We start from the raw sequence: 15763 nt of genomic DNA on the forward strand, positions 1-15763 counted from the left end.
TTTTTTAAATTAAAAGTTTTTTGAAAATTAAAATTTTTTATATTAAATTTTTTTTTTTAATTAAAAAACATTTTTTGAAATTAATTTAAAAAATTTTGGAAACAATTTTTTTTAAGGTATATTTTATTTACAAGAATTAAAAAAAATTATTAAAAGAACCGAAATTATATTATTTCACTTTAAATAAAATTTAGAATGACGCTGCAAGATTTGGTATACTCACACTCCTATTGCCATATCGCAAAACACAAGTAGCAACCATCGTAATTCTAATTTTGTTTTCTGCAAAATACATTTTTTTAGAACTCAATGCGTTTTCAAATCGCATGGCCTTTACATACATATACTATATCCTGTAGAATTTAACACTTTTTCGGAGTTATCTTCAGCGGGATGTCTATCTCATCTGTCGATTTTAGCATCAGTTCCAAACTATTACGCATTGAAAAAAAAATACGGTATGTGAACTACTCATGCCCTTAAATTCACCAGTAGTCTACCAAGGCGGCAAAACTTAGTGGTTTTCCTACAAGGTAGAAATATGTTCATACATTTGCAAAGGCAGAATACGCAAGTGAGCACAAATACTCATGTAGACAGATGATCGCCGCTAAGCGCTTCAAATTCCGTTTCACATTTGGCGTTCCATGTTTCAGCTATTTCAGCATACCCCGCGCGACCGACCGATCAACTGATGTTGTCGTAGCGTTTTTGTAGTTGCAAAAGTACTCTCAAGTGGCATGCCGGGGTGGGTGGTTGCCGGAGGCGCGCGGCATAAGCAGTACTGCTGGGGCATTGGTGTTTGCACGATGCACGACATCACCCCAAGACGTCGCTGGCTGGCCGAATGGACGTCAGCATCAGTCGCTACAAGTGTGTGCCGCCGGTTGAACGTGTGCTGGGTCCGTTTGGCTCAGCTGGCCAAATTAGTACTCGTAGAAACGATCGAGTGTTTCTTTTCAAACTAACAGCAACAGAGTTGGGTGTGCCGGCTTCTCTTCAATATAATTACGGTTTATTTTGAAGGGTTACAAATATTCATTTATTCCTTTTTTTTAACAGCAAATATTGTGAAATACTAAAAGAATACGCGTTCCTGAAAATTTTTTATCAATTAATTAATTTGGTGAAATAATTTTATGAAACATCTATGAAAACATACATAGACTTAATTCACAAGCTTTTTAACAAGTAATGGCTTTATAGTTGTTGCATGCCAGTATATCAACGCAAATAACTACTAAAGAAGCAAAATGGCAGTATCGCAAAACTTGGTTGCATAAAAGTTCGGTGTGAAGGCTGAATGCCGGCAGTAGAGAATTCTCGTGGACGGCGAATAAAAGCTACGGTGGTGAACGCAGTTAACAGTTAAGAATTGTAAGTAAACAAAGCAGATTCGGCAATTAAACCGAAACAGTTACAATTCGAAGAAAAGTGAAGTGGAACAAATGATATATTTAATGAAAAGAAATGCTTGACAAAAACAAAAACCCAAACAAAATAAATTTTAAGTGTGTACGATTGCGGGTGGACTAGTAAGACAAAGAGAAAGTGATAATCATAAAAAAAATGATATCTGATTTGTTTTTGCGCAATCCCCATAACTTTAAATGGTTATTCAGGCTTTAGGTGTAATACCCTCGAAAATAATTCTTTAAAAATATTTTCTAACAGTCTTAGTTTTGCAACTTTCAGTTTCGATTTTATTCCTTAAATCTAGGGAACTTTAATAAGTATGGCAATTCAATTAATCTAATTCAAATTTTATCTACAGTTTCACCATTTTCTTTAATGTACCACGCTTGAGATGCATACTCTGTTCCAAAAAAATCTGAAGTTTCTATAAATTAAAAAAATGGAAAATTTTGGAATCCGACATACTAGTCCAGCATTGCTATGTAGGATTAAGGTTGGAATGTAAATAACGGGGAGCCTAGTTTTATAGCAAAAACACCCGTTATTTGAACTTGGAGCCATAACCAAATATTAGAATGACGTCTTAAAGTATGACATAGTTTATTAATCTAGATTTACTAAAATAATAGCATGGATAATCATAACTAAAAAATTAAGTTGGCAACAATCAGCTCTTATTCTGCTCTCTATCTGCGTTGTAGTACTAAAACTATAGCTTCTAGTATTTTTGAAAAAAAAAGCCTCATAACTCATAACTAATCATTTTAGTTAAATAAGGTAATATAACTAACTATAGCACAGCCACTTTGAGACAAGTTTAGGCAATTTGTAAATTTCTTATTTACTTCTAATAATTTTCTAATGAAAATAAACTATGTACTGTATACTAACGGACACTCTCATAAGAAGACACTTTTTCAGTACATACCACAATTCGTTAAAATTTTTTTTAAATTTCTTTCTCTTGGCTTTGAGCAAACAAGCCTTCCATAACTCCTTAACCCTCTCAAAACATAGTTTTAACTTTTTTTACATAGTCCGCAAGCGGACAACTTTTTCAGTCCCTTAGGTGTCCGCTTAAGGGGTTACATGAGTTTCGTCCGGTAAAAAAAGGCCTATTTTCAATATTTTTTTTTCTATGTAAAAAATTATTTATTTAATACAAACATTTTTTTTTGTCTTATAGATACACATTTAAGGAATAATTTCTGAAATTTTCAAAAAAAAAATTAAAACTCCTCCATTGTGACGTCATTTCCAGTGAAAAAGGGTGCGTCCGCGTTGTCAGCATAACTCTTGACAGGATCATCAAAAATAAGTGTTTTAGTTAAGACCATAAGCTCGTGCTTGAACGAAGGAAAGAAAAAAAAGTAAAAATTGGAATTTTGGCAGACATTTTGCCAAAAAACTAAAAATTCCGATCGAATTTCCTTGACATTTTGGTTTTTTTTAAATAGTTGTAATTGAAAAAAAAAAAAAACAAAAAATCGTTCGTTCAAGCACGAGTAAATTATATCTCAGTTGTGTTACTGCTGACTAAGTCAGACCTGCTTTTGCGTCTGTGACTAAACAAAATAGTATATAAACAAATATAGCAATAAAAGAAAATAAAAAAAAAAAAAACAAAAATTGCTAAACGAGTTGCGCTAGATCACGATGAAGATGCAATGTCTTCTCGTAAGCAGAGCAAAATTATGGACACTAAAATTCCAAGTGTGAGTGATAAAAACATTAATAGGAAAAACTTCTGGACACCTCTACAGGCGCTAGAAGGTGATGAAAGTGACATGGAATGCAGTGTGACTGCACAACAAAATAAAGCTACGAAAGAAGTGCTTCCGCCTATTAAGGTTCTCGCGCAAAATAGTGACTTTATTAAGAACCTTTTAGTACAAAAAGGCATAATCGATTTTTTCATAAAAAAAATTTCCATCGGTGTGAAAATAATAAGTGAATCATCCATTTCGTTTAATAAAATTAAAGACGTTTTAAAGACAAACTCTTGCCAATTCTATACGCATGATAATAAAAATCAAAGGGCGTTTAAAGCTGTCCTTTACGGACTTGAAAACAAAACAACGGACGAAGTGAAAAATGAACTAATCTCCCTTGGTTTGAAGTGCAAAGAGGTTAAAATAATTACAAAAACATTCGAAGGCTACAAAGACACTCTTTACATTGTATACTTTGAACGTGGCTCAGTTAAGCTGCACGATCTCAAACGTGACGTAAAATCTCTTTTTCGCATTATTATACGATGGGACTTCCAGCGTAAAATAAAAAACAAATTATTGCAATGTCGAAACTGCCAAATGTTCGGGCATGGAGAGCGTGGCTGCTATGTGAGGCCGAACTGCGGTAACTGTGCTGGTAAGCACAAAACCTCCGACTGCATTGTCCCCGACAGAGTCAAATGTGCAAACTGCAATGACAATCACAAGTCGAATGATATTGCTTGTCCCAATCGAGCTGCGTATCTACGCATCAAAGAGAAATATAATCGACAAAGTACTCGCCCATCTCTTTCACCGTCTTCACCTAATATGCATACACAACCGAACTTGGACTTTGGTCTCACGCAGTTTCCACCTCTTCCTTCGAATCGTACGAATAACGTAGACAATACAAGAGCGGTAGAATCTGGAAAAGTGCTGACGTGGCGCTCCCCAATCGCTCGCACCGCTGAGCCAATGTGTGACAACAGCAATTTGTTCACTGAAAGCGAAATCACTGAACTAACTTTTGAATTAATACAAAAACTAAAAGAATGTAGAAATAAACATGATCAATTTAACGCTATCGCACAATTAGCAATTAAGTTTCTATATTCTAGTAATAAGTAATGTCTGTATCTCAGCTTAAAATAATTTTCTGGAACTGTCGCAGTATCCGAAATAAGTTTATGGAACTTTTTGATTTTTTAACAAAAACTAATGTTGATGTATGTATGCTCTCGGAAACGTGGCTAAAACATACTGATAAATTGTATCATCCCAATTATGTATGTGTGCGTAAAGATAGGGAAATTGGAGTAGGTGGTGGTGTTGCCATATTAGTTAAAAAGTCTATGCAATTCAATATCATAAATATTAATACAGAAATAGTTGAAAATATTGGAATTAAAATAACCTCCTCTGACCATAAATCATTTAAGCTTTTTAGTACTTACTTTCCAGGTGGAACAAATACCTCGGAGCTTCGGAATAGTTACAAAAAAGACTTAAGAAAACTTTTCAATTTGAATGGGTCGTATATTTTTTGCGGGGATTTTAATAGCAAGCATCGCAACTGGGGTTGTTCTAGAGCAAATACTTGGGGAAATATACTCAATGAATTTACCACATTTTTCCCCATAAGCGTTTCCTACTCAAACGATCCAACATATATACCTTCGTCTAGTAGGTTTTCCCCATCCAATATTGACTTGGTACTCTCGAATATACCCACGTATATATCTCAGCCTTTAACTATAAACAAATTTGATTCCGATCACCTACCGGTAAAATTTGATCTCAATTTAAATTTCAAGCATATCGACAACTTTATAATGGATTACGATAAGACAAACTGGAAGATTTATCGATCCTCATTAAAAAATTCTTTATGTACTTGGTCAACCAACCTAGATTTAATTAATTCCACGGAGGATATTGATAAAAACGTAATAATGTTCAGTGAAAAAATAATAGCAGCAGTACGAAGTTCAGTCCCACTTAAAACTTTGAAGACCAATTTTCTCAAACTACCCCAATACATTTTAAATTTAATAAAAACTAGAAACTATTTTCGTAGACAATGGAGTCATTACAGACAGCTCTCTGACTACGAAGCAGTAAAACATTACTCTGTGCAAATCCGCAAACAGATCTTTCAGTACAGAAATGCCAGCTGGAATAAGAAACTTAGTTCAATTGAAAAGAGAAGTAAGCCATTCTGGAACATTTGTAAAATAATGCGAAGAAAACATTCAGAAATCCCACCTCTGCGTGAGTCAAATAAGACATTAATCTTAAGTCACGAAAAAGCAAATTTGTTTGCATATAACTTTTTAGAAAATCATAAGGTGTCCAATCAACTAGGATCTCCACACGTCTCAAATTTAGTTGATGCAGCTATAAACCAACTAAATTCGCAAGAAGTAGACACTCCACTAAGTGACTACGTGGATTCAGATTATGTTCAGGATCTTCTGCATGATGCACCACTGAGGAAATCTGCAGGGCATGATGAAATAAAAAATATTATGCTCAGACACCTACCCAAAGAGGCCGTGATATATTTTACTTTTTTGATAAACTCTTGCATCAAATTGCAATATTTCCCTAATGCGTGGAAAACTGCTAAAATAATTCCAATTCGCAAGCCGGGCAAGCCAGCAAACGCAGCTGATAGCTACCGCCCTATTAGTCTTCTAAGCAGCTTAAGCAAGGTTTTTGAAAAAATTATCAAAAATAAAATATCCCTGTTCCTTGACACCCATAAGATTATACCAAACGAACAATTTGGATTTAGACAACATCATAGTACGACTCATCAGATTAAACGAATCTATAATCACGTCAAATCTAACTTCGATCAGAAGAAATCAACCGGTTTAATGCTTCTTGACGTTGAGAAAGCTTTTGATTCGATATGGCATGATGGTCTTATTTACAAATTAATAAATTTAAAATTTCCGTTACCACTAGTAAAAATCATAAATTGCTTTTTAAAAAATCGTTACTTTTGCGTGTCTCTGAATGACGAATACTCTGACATGATCGAATTACCCGCTGGAGTTCCCCAGGGATCGGTACTTGGTCCTTTACTGTACATTATTTATTGCTCTGATTTTCCCAAATTAGCCAACTGTTCATATGCCATGTACGCAGACGACATTGGCATATTTTATTCGCATGCGTTTGGTAACCAAATCGTAACCAAACTTCAAGATGCACTACAAAACATGGCAGACTACTTGTGTACTTGGAAAATAAAATTAAACATTGGTAAGACGCAAGCTATCTTTTTCACTAGAAAAAGAAGTCATTGCTTTATACCAAGTACAGGCTTGAAATTAGGTAGTTATGATATCCCGTGGGCCAATACCGTACGATATCTGGGGGTGATTTTTGATAAAAAAGTATCTCTTTGCGATCATGTAAAGTACATACAGGAGAAAGTAAATTTGGCGATTAAAATGTTATATCCCCTAATAAATAGACGCTCAGGCTTAAGTGATGAAAATAAGCTAATCATTTATAAGTCTATATTTCAGCCAATAATATTATATGCCTGTCCAGCCTGGAGTGATATCGCAAAGTCACATGTTAAGAAACTGCAAATCTGCCAAAATAAGGTACTCAAAATGATGCTACGACTCCCATGGCATTTCTCCACCAGAAAGCTTCATGATGAATCAAAAACTAAGATTTTGTCAGATCAAATACAAAATTTGACTAAAAGATTCAAAACTCGTTCCAGTTTTTCGGACAATCTACTAATAACTGAACTTTCTTAATGTTCAATTAGGCCCTGGTACTTAAATGCGAATAGATTAACCCTAGCTTGTAAGATGTATAGCGGAGGTTTTTCATAGTAGTTTTTTCCTTCGAAAAAAGAGAAAATCGTTTAAAAAACCAAACCTGTGATAAATATACAAATATAATAATGTAGAATTAAGATTTATATCATATTCTGTAAATTGTGCGATAACATAAATATTGTAATGTTTTTCTACTTAATAAACTCTTATCTTATCTTAAAAAAAAATTATATCTCAAACACCTGCATAAAATTTCATCAAGATCAGTTGGGTAGTTTTCGAGAACATTCCACAACCGACTTTGAAAACACGGTTCCGAGACAAACGCGTTTAAAGTTTTGAGGAACAATAAAAGTGGCTTCGGGCGCACACATTCCAAAGGATGTATCTCCGAAACTATTATTCGGATCAACTTGAAAATTTAGGATAATATTCCTGAGATGTTGTAGAAATTAATAAGCCAAAAAAATCGATATTTTGAACCCACGAAACTCATGTAACCCCTTAAGAGATAGTGCACTGGAGTTAATTCTACCACAAAAACCATCCCAATGCAATTTTCAAACTTTGAGCAAAAAGGGGGAAAATATAAACAAAGATTCAACAAATTTTCATAAAAATTTCAAATTTTTATTAGAAAAATTAGAAAACTTTCAATCAGAATTTTTCGAAAAAATGTAAGTTTGAAGTTTTATAAGCCATTAAATTCTGAGATAAAACAAGCAAATTTAGAGTGGCTCAAAAGGCGCGTTAATGGTGGTGCATATTTTCTCCCATATAAAAGATATCGTAAATTCGATATGTATGGAAAATTCAATAGACTATCAGCAACTTTTTTTTAAATCAAAGCAATTCTTGAGCCACCGCCGTAGACGAAGGGGTTAGTGCGTGACTACCATTCGGAGTTCAGAGAAGACGTAGGTTCGAATCTCGGTGAAAGACCAAATTAAGAAAAACATTTTTCTAATAGCTATGAAAAAAGCTCCTTATAAAAAAATATATGCCATTCGGAGTCGGCTTGAAATTGTAGGTCTCTCCATTTGTGGAACAAACATCAAGATGCACACCACAAATACGAGGAGGAACTCGGCCAAACACCTAACAGAAGTGTACGTGCCAACTATACATATATATATGTAATTAATTATATATATAGGGTGGGCCATGTAAAATTTGCTTTTTGAATCAGCTATAAAAAAAAAACTAATCAATATTTTTTTAAACCGTTTTTTTTATTTTGAAGATTAAACATTGTCATTTATGAATGAAAAATAATATAGTTCAAATGACTGCCACGACTGGCTTTAAAGTAGGCCATTCGATCAACCCAAGTTTTAAGCACATTTTCGATTGTTTGGGCTCCAATTTCATGAATGGCAATTTCGATTTCGTGTTTTAAAGCATCAGTCGTCTCTGGATGGTTCGCATAGCATTTGTCCTTAAAGGTTCCCCACAAAAAATAGTCCAACGGGCTTAAATCACAGCTCCGAGGCGGCCAATTGATATCGGAATTTCAAAAACCGCACCAAACAGTGACTCATTGTGGATGCATTTGCTTCTCTACAGTAACGTGTAGATTTTCTGAGCCCCAAATCCGACAATTTTGCTTATTGACGTAGCCACCGATGTGAAAATGAGCTTCATCAGAAACGAAGAAGAAGACTCACCACTTTGGAAATAGGTTTTCAATATTTCCCAATTTTGTTCAAGCGTATAGCGTCCCATTTCGTAAATGTCAAACCTTTAAGTAAATTATGAACATATTTGTCATTTGTGTTATCATTCTCAAAAAAATAGGTGGTTCAAAAAGCAAACGCTATATGGCCCACCCTGTATATATAATTGGCGCTTACACCCTTCTTGAGTGTTTGGCTGAGCTTCTCCTCCTATCTGTGGTGTGCGTCTTGATGTTGTTCCACAAATGGAGGCACCGTGCCAATTATAATATATATCTTCAGCCACTTCATTATAAACAAATCTAATGGACGGTCAATTTGGATACTTGAAATTTTTTTGAAAATTCTATTATAATTACATTTTTATGAATGTTTTTAAACTTGCATTTATTTAGTTTTTGTAGAAAAACGAACTATGTTTTCGAAAAAAAAATTTGAAATTAAATTTAAAAAAAATCGCCAAACTTTTCAGTAAGTAACCGTGCTATAGCTAAGAAAAGTATTTTGTAACCCACGCTGGACTATTTTGATTTTTTTTTATAATCTCAGCATAGGATTGTCGGGAACTGCACCACTATTCCAAAATAAACACAAGCTTTGTCGCAGCATAATACAACCAAAACTTGTTCAGCTTTGTCTGTAAGAGAACTTATTTGAGTAGTTACTGTTAGTAAGCTCTGTACTGTGCTGGAAAAATGAGTTTGAAGCAAAAATTTGGGATTGGCTTTCGTCAATCTATATAAAGAGTGGTTAAATTTCAAGGGCCTATGTTGAGTGTAAAAAACCCCGAAACACATTTTCACCTCAGTGGATTCGTCAATAAGCAGAATTCCCACATTTGGGCGAATGAATCCAAGAGTGATTGCCGAAAACCAATGCACCCACAAAGAGTGACTGTCTGGTGCGGTTTATGGGCCGGCGGCATCATTGGGCCGTATTTTTTCCAAAATGAGGCCGGTCAGGCAGTTACTGTGAATAGTGTTCGCTATCGTGAGATGATAACGAACTTTTTATGGCACGAATTGGAAGATATGGATGTGGACGATACGTAGTTTCAATAGCACGGTGCCACTTGTCACACAGCTAGCGAAAAAATGACTCTTTTGCGCGAAAAATTTGATGGCCGAATAATCTCACGTCGCGGCAATGTCAACCCCTTCTTTGGGGTTATTTGAAAGAAAAGGTGTACGTCGATAAGCCAGGAACTATACAGGAGCTAAAGGATGAGATAATTCGGCACATTAACGGCATAGAACCTTAATTATGCCTCAGTGTCATCGAAAATTTGGACCATCGGATGGAGGCTTGCCGCCGAGGCCGCGGGGCCATTTGGCCAATATTTTGTTTTATGCGTAATTGAACTATACCAGTATTACCATAATAAGGAGAAATCATAATAATTTCCTAAAAAAATTGTATTTTATTCAAAATCAAAAACGGCCCTTAAAGCTTAACCACCCTTTATAATCTACCAAAGAAATATGAATTATGAATTCATACGTTTTTATTATTTTGTACATACAGCATACAAAAAAGAAAAAACTCCTCTCTGCTTTCTGCCACAGTCTAATTTTACAGGGAATTAAATGCATTTACACATCTGCGCGTTATTAATTTATAAAATGTCCTTGCACAAATTACAAAATGTTTATCTAAATAAATCTTTACAATATGAACCTATAGCAATTTTTATGTATAGTATAATTTATTTTTCAACTCATGTTCTTCGTTTTTATTTTTTTTATTTTATTTGTTTTTTTTTTTTTTGTGTACTTTTCTGAGCATCCCACGTATGTTGGTAAAAGTCAAGTAACGAGCAATTTTTAGTATTTATTTCGTTTTAAAATTAGTTTTTTTGTATACAAATTTATTAAAACCGGAGACGCATGAAAAATACGCTCAGCAATTACAACAAAACTACCGAAAGTTGGACGTGAATTCGAAAAGTACCCTACACTGGGTGTTATGCGACATGAAGAAGCTTACAATTGATTATGCGTGAAAGTATTTGGAGCAGTCAGAAGTCAGTTCGTCTACACCATTCCAATAGTACTTTAGAAACCATTATATGTATGTTAAGGGGTTACATGGGTTTCGTGGGTTCAAAATATCGATTTTTTTGGCTTATTATTTTCTACATCTCAAGAATATTATCCTAAATGTTGATAGTTTCCGAGATACAGTTTTTGGAAGGTGTGCGCCCCAAGCCACTTTTATTGTTCCTCAAAACTTTAAACGCGTTTTTCTTGGAACCGTGTTTTCAAAGTCGGTTGTCAAATGTTCTCGAAAACTACTCAACCGATCTTGATGAAATTTTACACAGGTGTTCGAGATACAATTTACTCGTGCTTGAACGAAGAATTTTTTTTTTTTTTCAATTACAACTATAAAAAAAAAATATGTCATGCAAATTTGAACGAAATTTTCAGTTTTTTGGAAAAATGTCTGCCAAAATCCCAATTTTTACTTTTTTTCTTTCCTTCGTTCAAGCACGAGTTTATGGTCTTAACTAAAACACTTACTTTTTTTTCATTTTTGATGATCCTGTCAAGAGTTATGCTGACAACGCGGACGCACCTTTTTTTCGAGGGGTCACCGGAAGTGACGTCACAATGGAGGAGTTTTAAGTTTTTTTTGAAAATTTCAGAAATTATTCTTCAAATATCTATAAGACAGAAAAAAGTTTGAATTAAATAAATAATTTTTTACATAGAAAAAAAAATATTGAAAATAGGCCTTGTTTTACCCGACGAAACCCATGTAACCCCTTAAGAAGCATAACATAAATTTCAGAATAGAATTAATGTGTTTCAGAAGATATCGTATCCTTCATTAGTAGCTCCAATGTCATAATACAAGAACCCAAAATGTTGAGTAAAAGGCGACAAAGTTATGAATTTACTATGAATTATGACACTCTTGTCAAAAATGAGTGATATGTACTTATATATATGATTACACTAAAATATATTCTGTAGTACTTTTGATACCTATTTCCAACTTTTCTGAAGCAGAGTGGACACTTTTTGGCACTCACCTATAGTTGACTATTCTGAAATATATTTAACGTTTTCTGAAATACAATTGACAGTTGTTCAATTCATATGACGCTCTCTAAAGCACAGCCGACTATTGGGAAGCTTCTATTGATAATTAACGAGAGCAAATGTGGTACGGGTGGAGATCTGGGTGGCTTTTTTTTTTTTATATCGCTGGATCGACCATAGGATGAAATGTTTTCTTATTTCACAAAGAAGCATCCACCTATTTGATGAAATATCATATTCTACCTTGAAGAAAAGGTTGATCAGACAGTTTTAGGTCCGATTTTGCGCTGCGAACGAGTTCACCATATCCTTTACTGTTTTTAGTAAATTAATTTAAAACAAAATACAAAAAAAAGGAAAAATTCAACCAAATAAAATAAAATTATATAGAATAAAATTAACAAAAAATAAAACTTAAAGAAACCAAAATATAAAAAATGTAAAATAATATACAAAATAAATTCAATAAAATGAATAACAAAATAAAATAATTCGAAAAGAAAGTAAAACAAAACAAAATAAAATAAATTAAAAATAAAATGAAACAAAAAAATTAAATAGAATAAGGCGAAATAAAATTAGAAAAAAAGCAAAATAAAATAAAAAAATGTACTTGAAATTAATTGAAGTAAAATTAAACAAAATAAAATAAAATAAAATAAAAATCGATATAGCGGTGCCCTTTAATCGCAACATCCAAAGCACATACTCCACCAAAGTATCGAAGTATGCAGCTTTGGCCATAGAACTGTGGGAAGTGAATATAATCCCAATAATTATATCGTCCACTGGATTAGTGCCTAAGCATTTAATAAAAAACTTGAAGAAGTATGACTGCCAACACCTCTTAGAAGACATGCAGACGTCGACCATACTGGACACATGTGCAATAGTTCGTAGATTTTTAAATATTTAAACAATAGTAATCACATGGGCGTAGAACTTGGACTACGCTCCACCAGAGCACAATCCCTTGAAAATTTTATCCGGGATGTGTAATCTCCGGCAATAGTCGAGATGGATTAAGTTCAAAAAAATAAAATAAAATAAAATAAAAAGTAAAAAACCAATAATTACAATAAAAATTAAATTATAATTGAAAAAATAAATAAAGGTAAAATATATAAAATAAAAAATTGAAGGAAATAATAAGAAAAAAATAATAATCAAAATTATTATTATATTATTATAGAATTAAATAAAAAAAAATGAAATAAAATCAGAATCGGTACAAAATATAAAAGTGAAAATAACATCTGAAATAATTATACAAATATTTATAAAAAATAAAAATAAAATAAAGACTAAAAAAAATAAATAAAAATTTAAATTGTTCCTCTTTGATAATATTGGTTGTGAAGGTTTCGGTTCGCTTTGGTGATTTTACCAATTTAAGATTTTAAACATTTAAACATTTAAATACTTAAATATGAAAATTAATGTTCAACGTTTTATTTCTGTACCAATCAAAACCTGGCATTATTAAACATGGTTGAACTCTGACGGGCTAAATATGTAATTATTTGTTAGCTCAGTCAATATTTAAAACGTCATCAGGTAATGGTTGTCAAAGGGATAATAAGAGGTTACTCGACGCGAATAATCGCTAATTATTACGAAAGAGGGTGTTTTTCAGAATAGCTTTGCTGAAGACGTGTCAAAAAAGACTTAAGAAAATTGCAAATTTAAATTGAAAAACTCTTTAAATGCTACCGAAGAAGTCTGAAGACAGAAATTTAATTTGAAGTGTTTTATACTTCATATTTTCGATAAATTAATGGCACTTTTCCACAGAATGTTGAAATTTTAACGTCCGTAAAGAAAAATCCGGTTTTCTGTACTAGTGCTTTCTTCGTCAAAGTTGGTCTGGCCTTTCTTTGTGTTGAGTGATATTTTTGTAAAAATATTTACAAAGTGGCTGTTTTACATATGTAAATATAAAATTAATTATTTGTTAAACGCAAATTGAAGCAATTGACAAAAATATTAAAAATTTCCCCAAATATTTTTGTCAAATATTTTACTTAACTATTTTGGCAATAAAATATAATCCTTAGAAAGTATTCATAAATACTACAAATTCGAAAATATTTTGAAAAAATAAGAATTTACCACCCGATTCCACTCACGCATTCTGCCTACCACCACCAGCCAGCCATTGCCGCTTTTGATCAAGAAAGACGTCACTGGCAATGCATTGATGTCGAACAGATCGGATGTAGGTTGTGTATGTATTAGCGGAAAATACTTTGTATTGATGCAGACAAATAAACAAATATTAGTGCCGGGAAATGTATTTATGTGTGGATATGTATGCATATGTATGTACGTATGTGCTTATGTGCATGCACTTGGAAAAAGAATAAAATCGTCGAGATCTTAAGCAAAACATTAACCCACACAAGTCATGGAGAGCTTTGGGGCAGACGAGCACAGACGGCGAATGCGAGTACGCATCAGTCAATGTCAGTTGGGTACGTGCCAAAATCCGAAAATCAAGCAACGCAATAATACAACAACAACCAAGGCAAATAATACAATATTAAATGTTAAATGCTGGGGTGTTTATACAAGAAAAAGAAAAAAAAAAAGAAAAAATTATAAAGCAAGAATATAGAAATCTTTCGCTTAACAGCAGATGAAGTGATCGAGGCAAAGTATCAAGTGCCGCCTTCTGGCTGTGGCGGCTGGCGGAATCAGTTGGCACAACAACAGCAACAACAACAATCATGAGTGACATGAAACAATTATTGTATTACATATATGTTAACACAACAACAATAAGAGTGGAAGCTGGTGAAGCACACACAACAGATCTTCTTGATTCTGGTGTGGCAGTTGGCAATTTAACTTTTATTTGATATTATTTATCTCTTTTTTTCAAACAAATTACAAAAAAAAAATATATATAATTTGTGTGCGATCACATTTTTGTTGTAAACGCTGGTGAGCTGGTTATCATTCAACGCTGCGTGAATTCTCTTCCATCCCATTATAATAGGCTGTTTCATTTTCTCCGACCTCACTTAATTATCTATGTCAATATATATAATTAAATAACTTTTATAAATAAGTGTTTTTGTTGTAAAGTCTATAATTACTGAATTTATTAGGGATATATTTTGCAATAATTGACAACACAAGTCTGGCTATTAAATAATGGATGAATATGCTTACATACATACAAACGAATATACTCGTGCATATGGATATATGAATGCGTGTGTGTACACTTCCTTTTGCCCACGCTCGACAAGTATGTACCATTAGTAAGAATTGTAAATACTAAGTGGGTATGCCCACATGGAAATACTTAATTTGTTTTTCGTTTCTAGAAAATAAAATATGAAGCACTTGACCTCGACAAATGTAGAAGAAGAAAAAAAAAACAACTAACAAATTACAAAATTTTTACATTGGGACATTCTTTGACAAGGCGCATAGATTTCGACAAAAACTGTCTGACACATTTTTGATTTGGCTAAATTATCTCCGAATAATCTTTTGAAAAATGAGATAAGTGCTCTAGCATTTTTAAAATTTTTGAAAGTAGATGGGGACAAAATTTTGAGAAATCGGTGATTCCTGGCTTGAATACTCATTTTTAAATTTCGTAACTCTAGTTCCATTGGAGCCAGAAAACTCATTTTTATTTAATTTTGAAGCTGAGGGAATGTTTTTAAAAATAATTGACAAAAATTTATTTTAATAAGCGGTGAAACGACCAAAGATATACATATCCTTAAAAACAGTATAAGGGGGGTGTACTGTCACCTCTACTTTTTAACATTTATGTCGAAAAATTATGCCAAAAAGCCCTTTGAAGCGCGCAAAAAGGCATAGAAGTCAATGGTATTGTCATAAATAATATAAGATACGCCGATGACACTACACTTTTAGCAAACAATATGCCCGACCTGCACACTTTGTTAAATAAAGTCACTAATAGCTAGTTAGGTTAGGTTAAATGGCTGCCCTAGCTAAGGGCACACTTGGACAAATATTGAAAATTCGTCCGCTGTGGGGCCATACATGGGAGAGGAGAAAGGAGAAGGGAAGGAAGAAGGAGCCTTGGGATTAGAGACGATGATGACCATACA

General features: G+C 33.3%; 1 protein-coding gene and 1 long non-coding RNA gene across 4 annotated transcripts in view; one reads left to right on the forward strand and one right to left on the reverse strand.

Moving 5' to 3' along the window:
- Positions 1-216: 216 nt before the first annotated feature.
- LOC128855044 (uncharacterized) lies at positions 217-912 on the reverse strand. Its single transcript, XR_008453685.1, has 3 exons — positions 589-912; positions 342-526; positions 217-282 (listed from the first exon to the last, which is right to left on the reverse strand). It is a non-coding gene; the product is annotated as an uncharacterized LOC128855044 (long non-coding RNA).
- Positions 901-15763, forward strand: part of LOC128855041 (uncharacterized) — an 87772-nt gene continuing 72909 nt past the window's right edge. For all 3 annotated transcript variants that reach the window (XM_054089624.1, XM_054089625.1, XM_054089626.1), the window contains exon 1: positions 901-1377. The gene's annotated coding sequence lies outside the window, so the exon portion shown is untranslated. The remainder of the gene's footprint in view (positions 1378-15763) is intronic.

This window comes from Anastrepha ludens, chromosome 2 (genome assembly GCF_028408465.1).
Source record: "Anastrepha ludens isolate Willacy chromosome 2, idAnaLude1.1, whole genome shotgun sequence".
Lineage (NCBI taxonomy): Eukaryota > Metazoa > Arthropoda > Insecta > Diptera > Tephritidae > Anastrepha > Anastrepha ludens.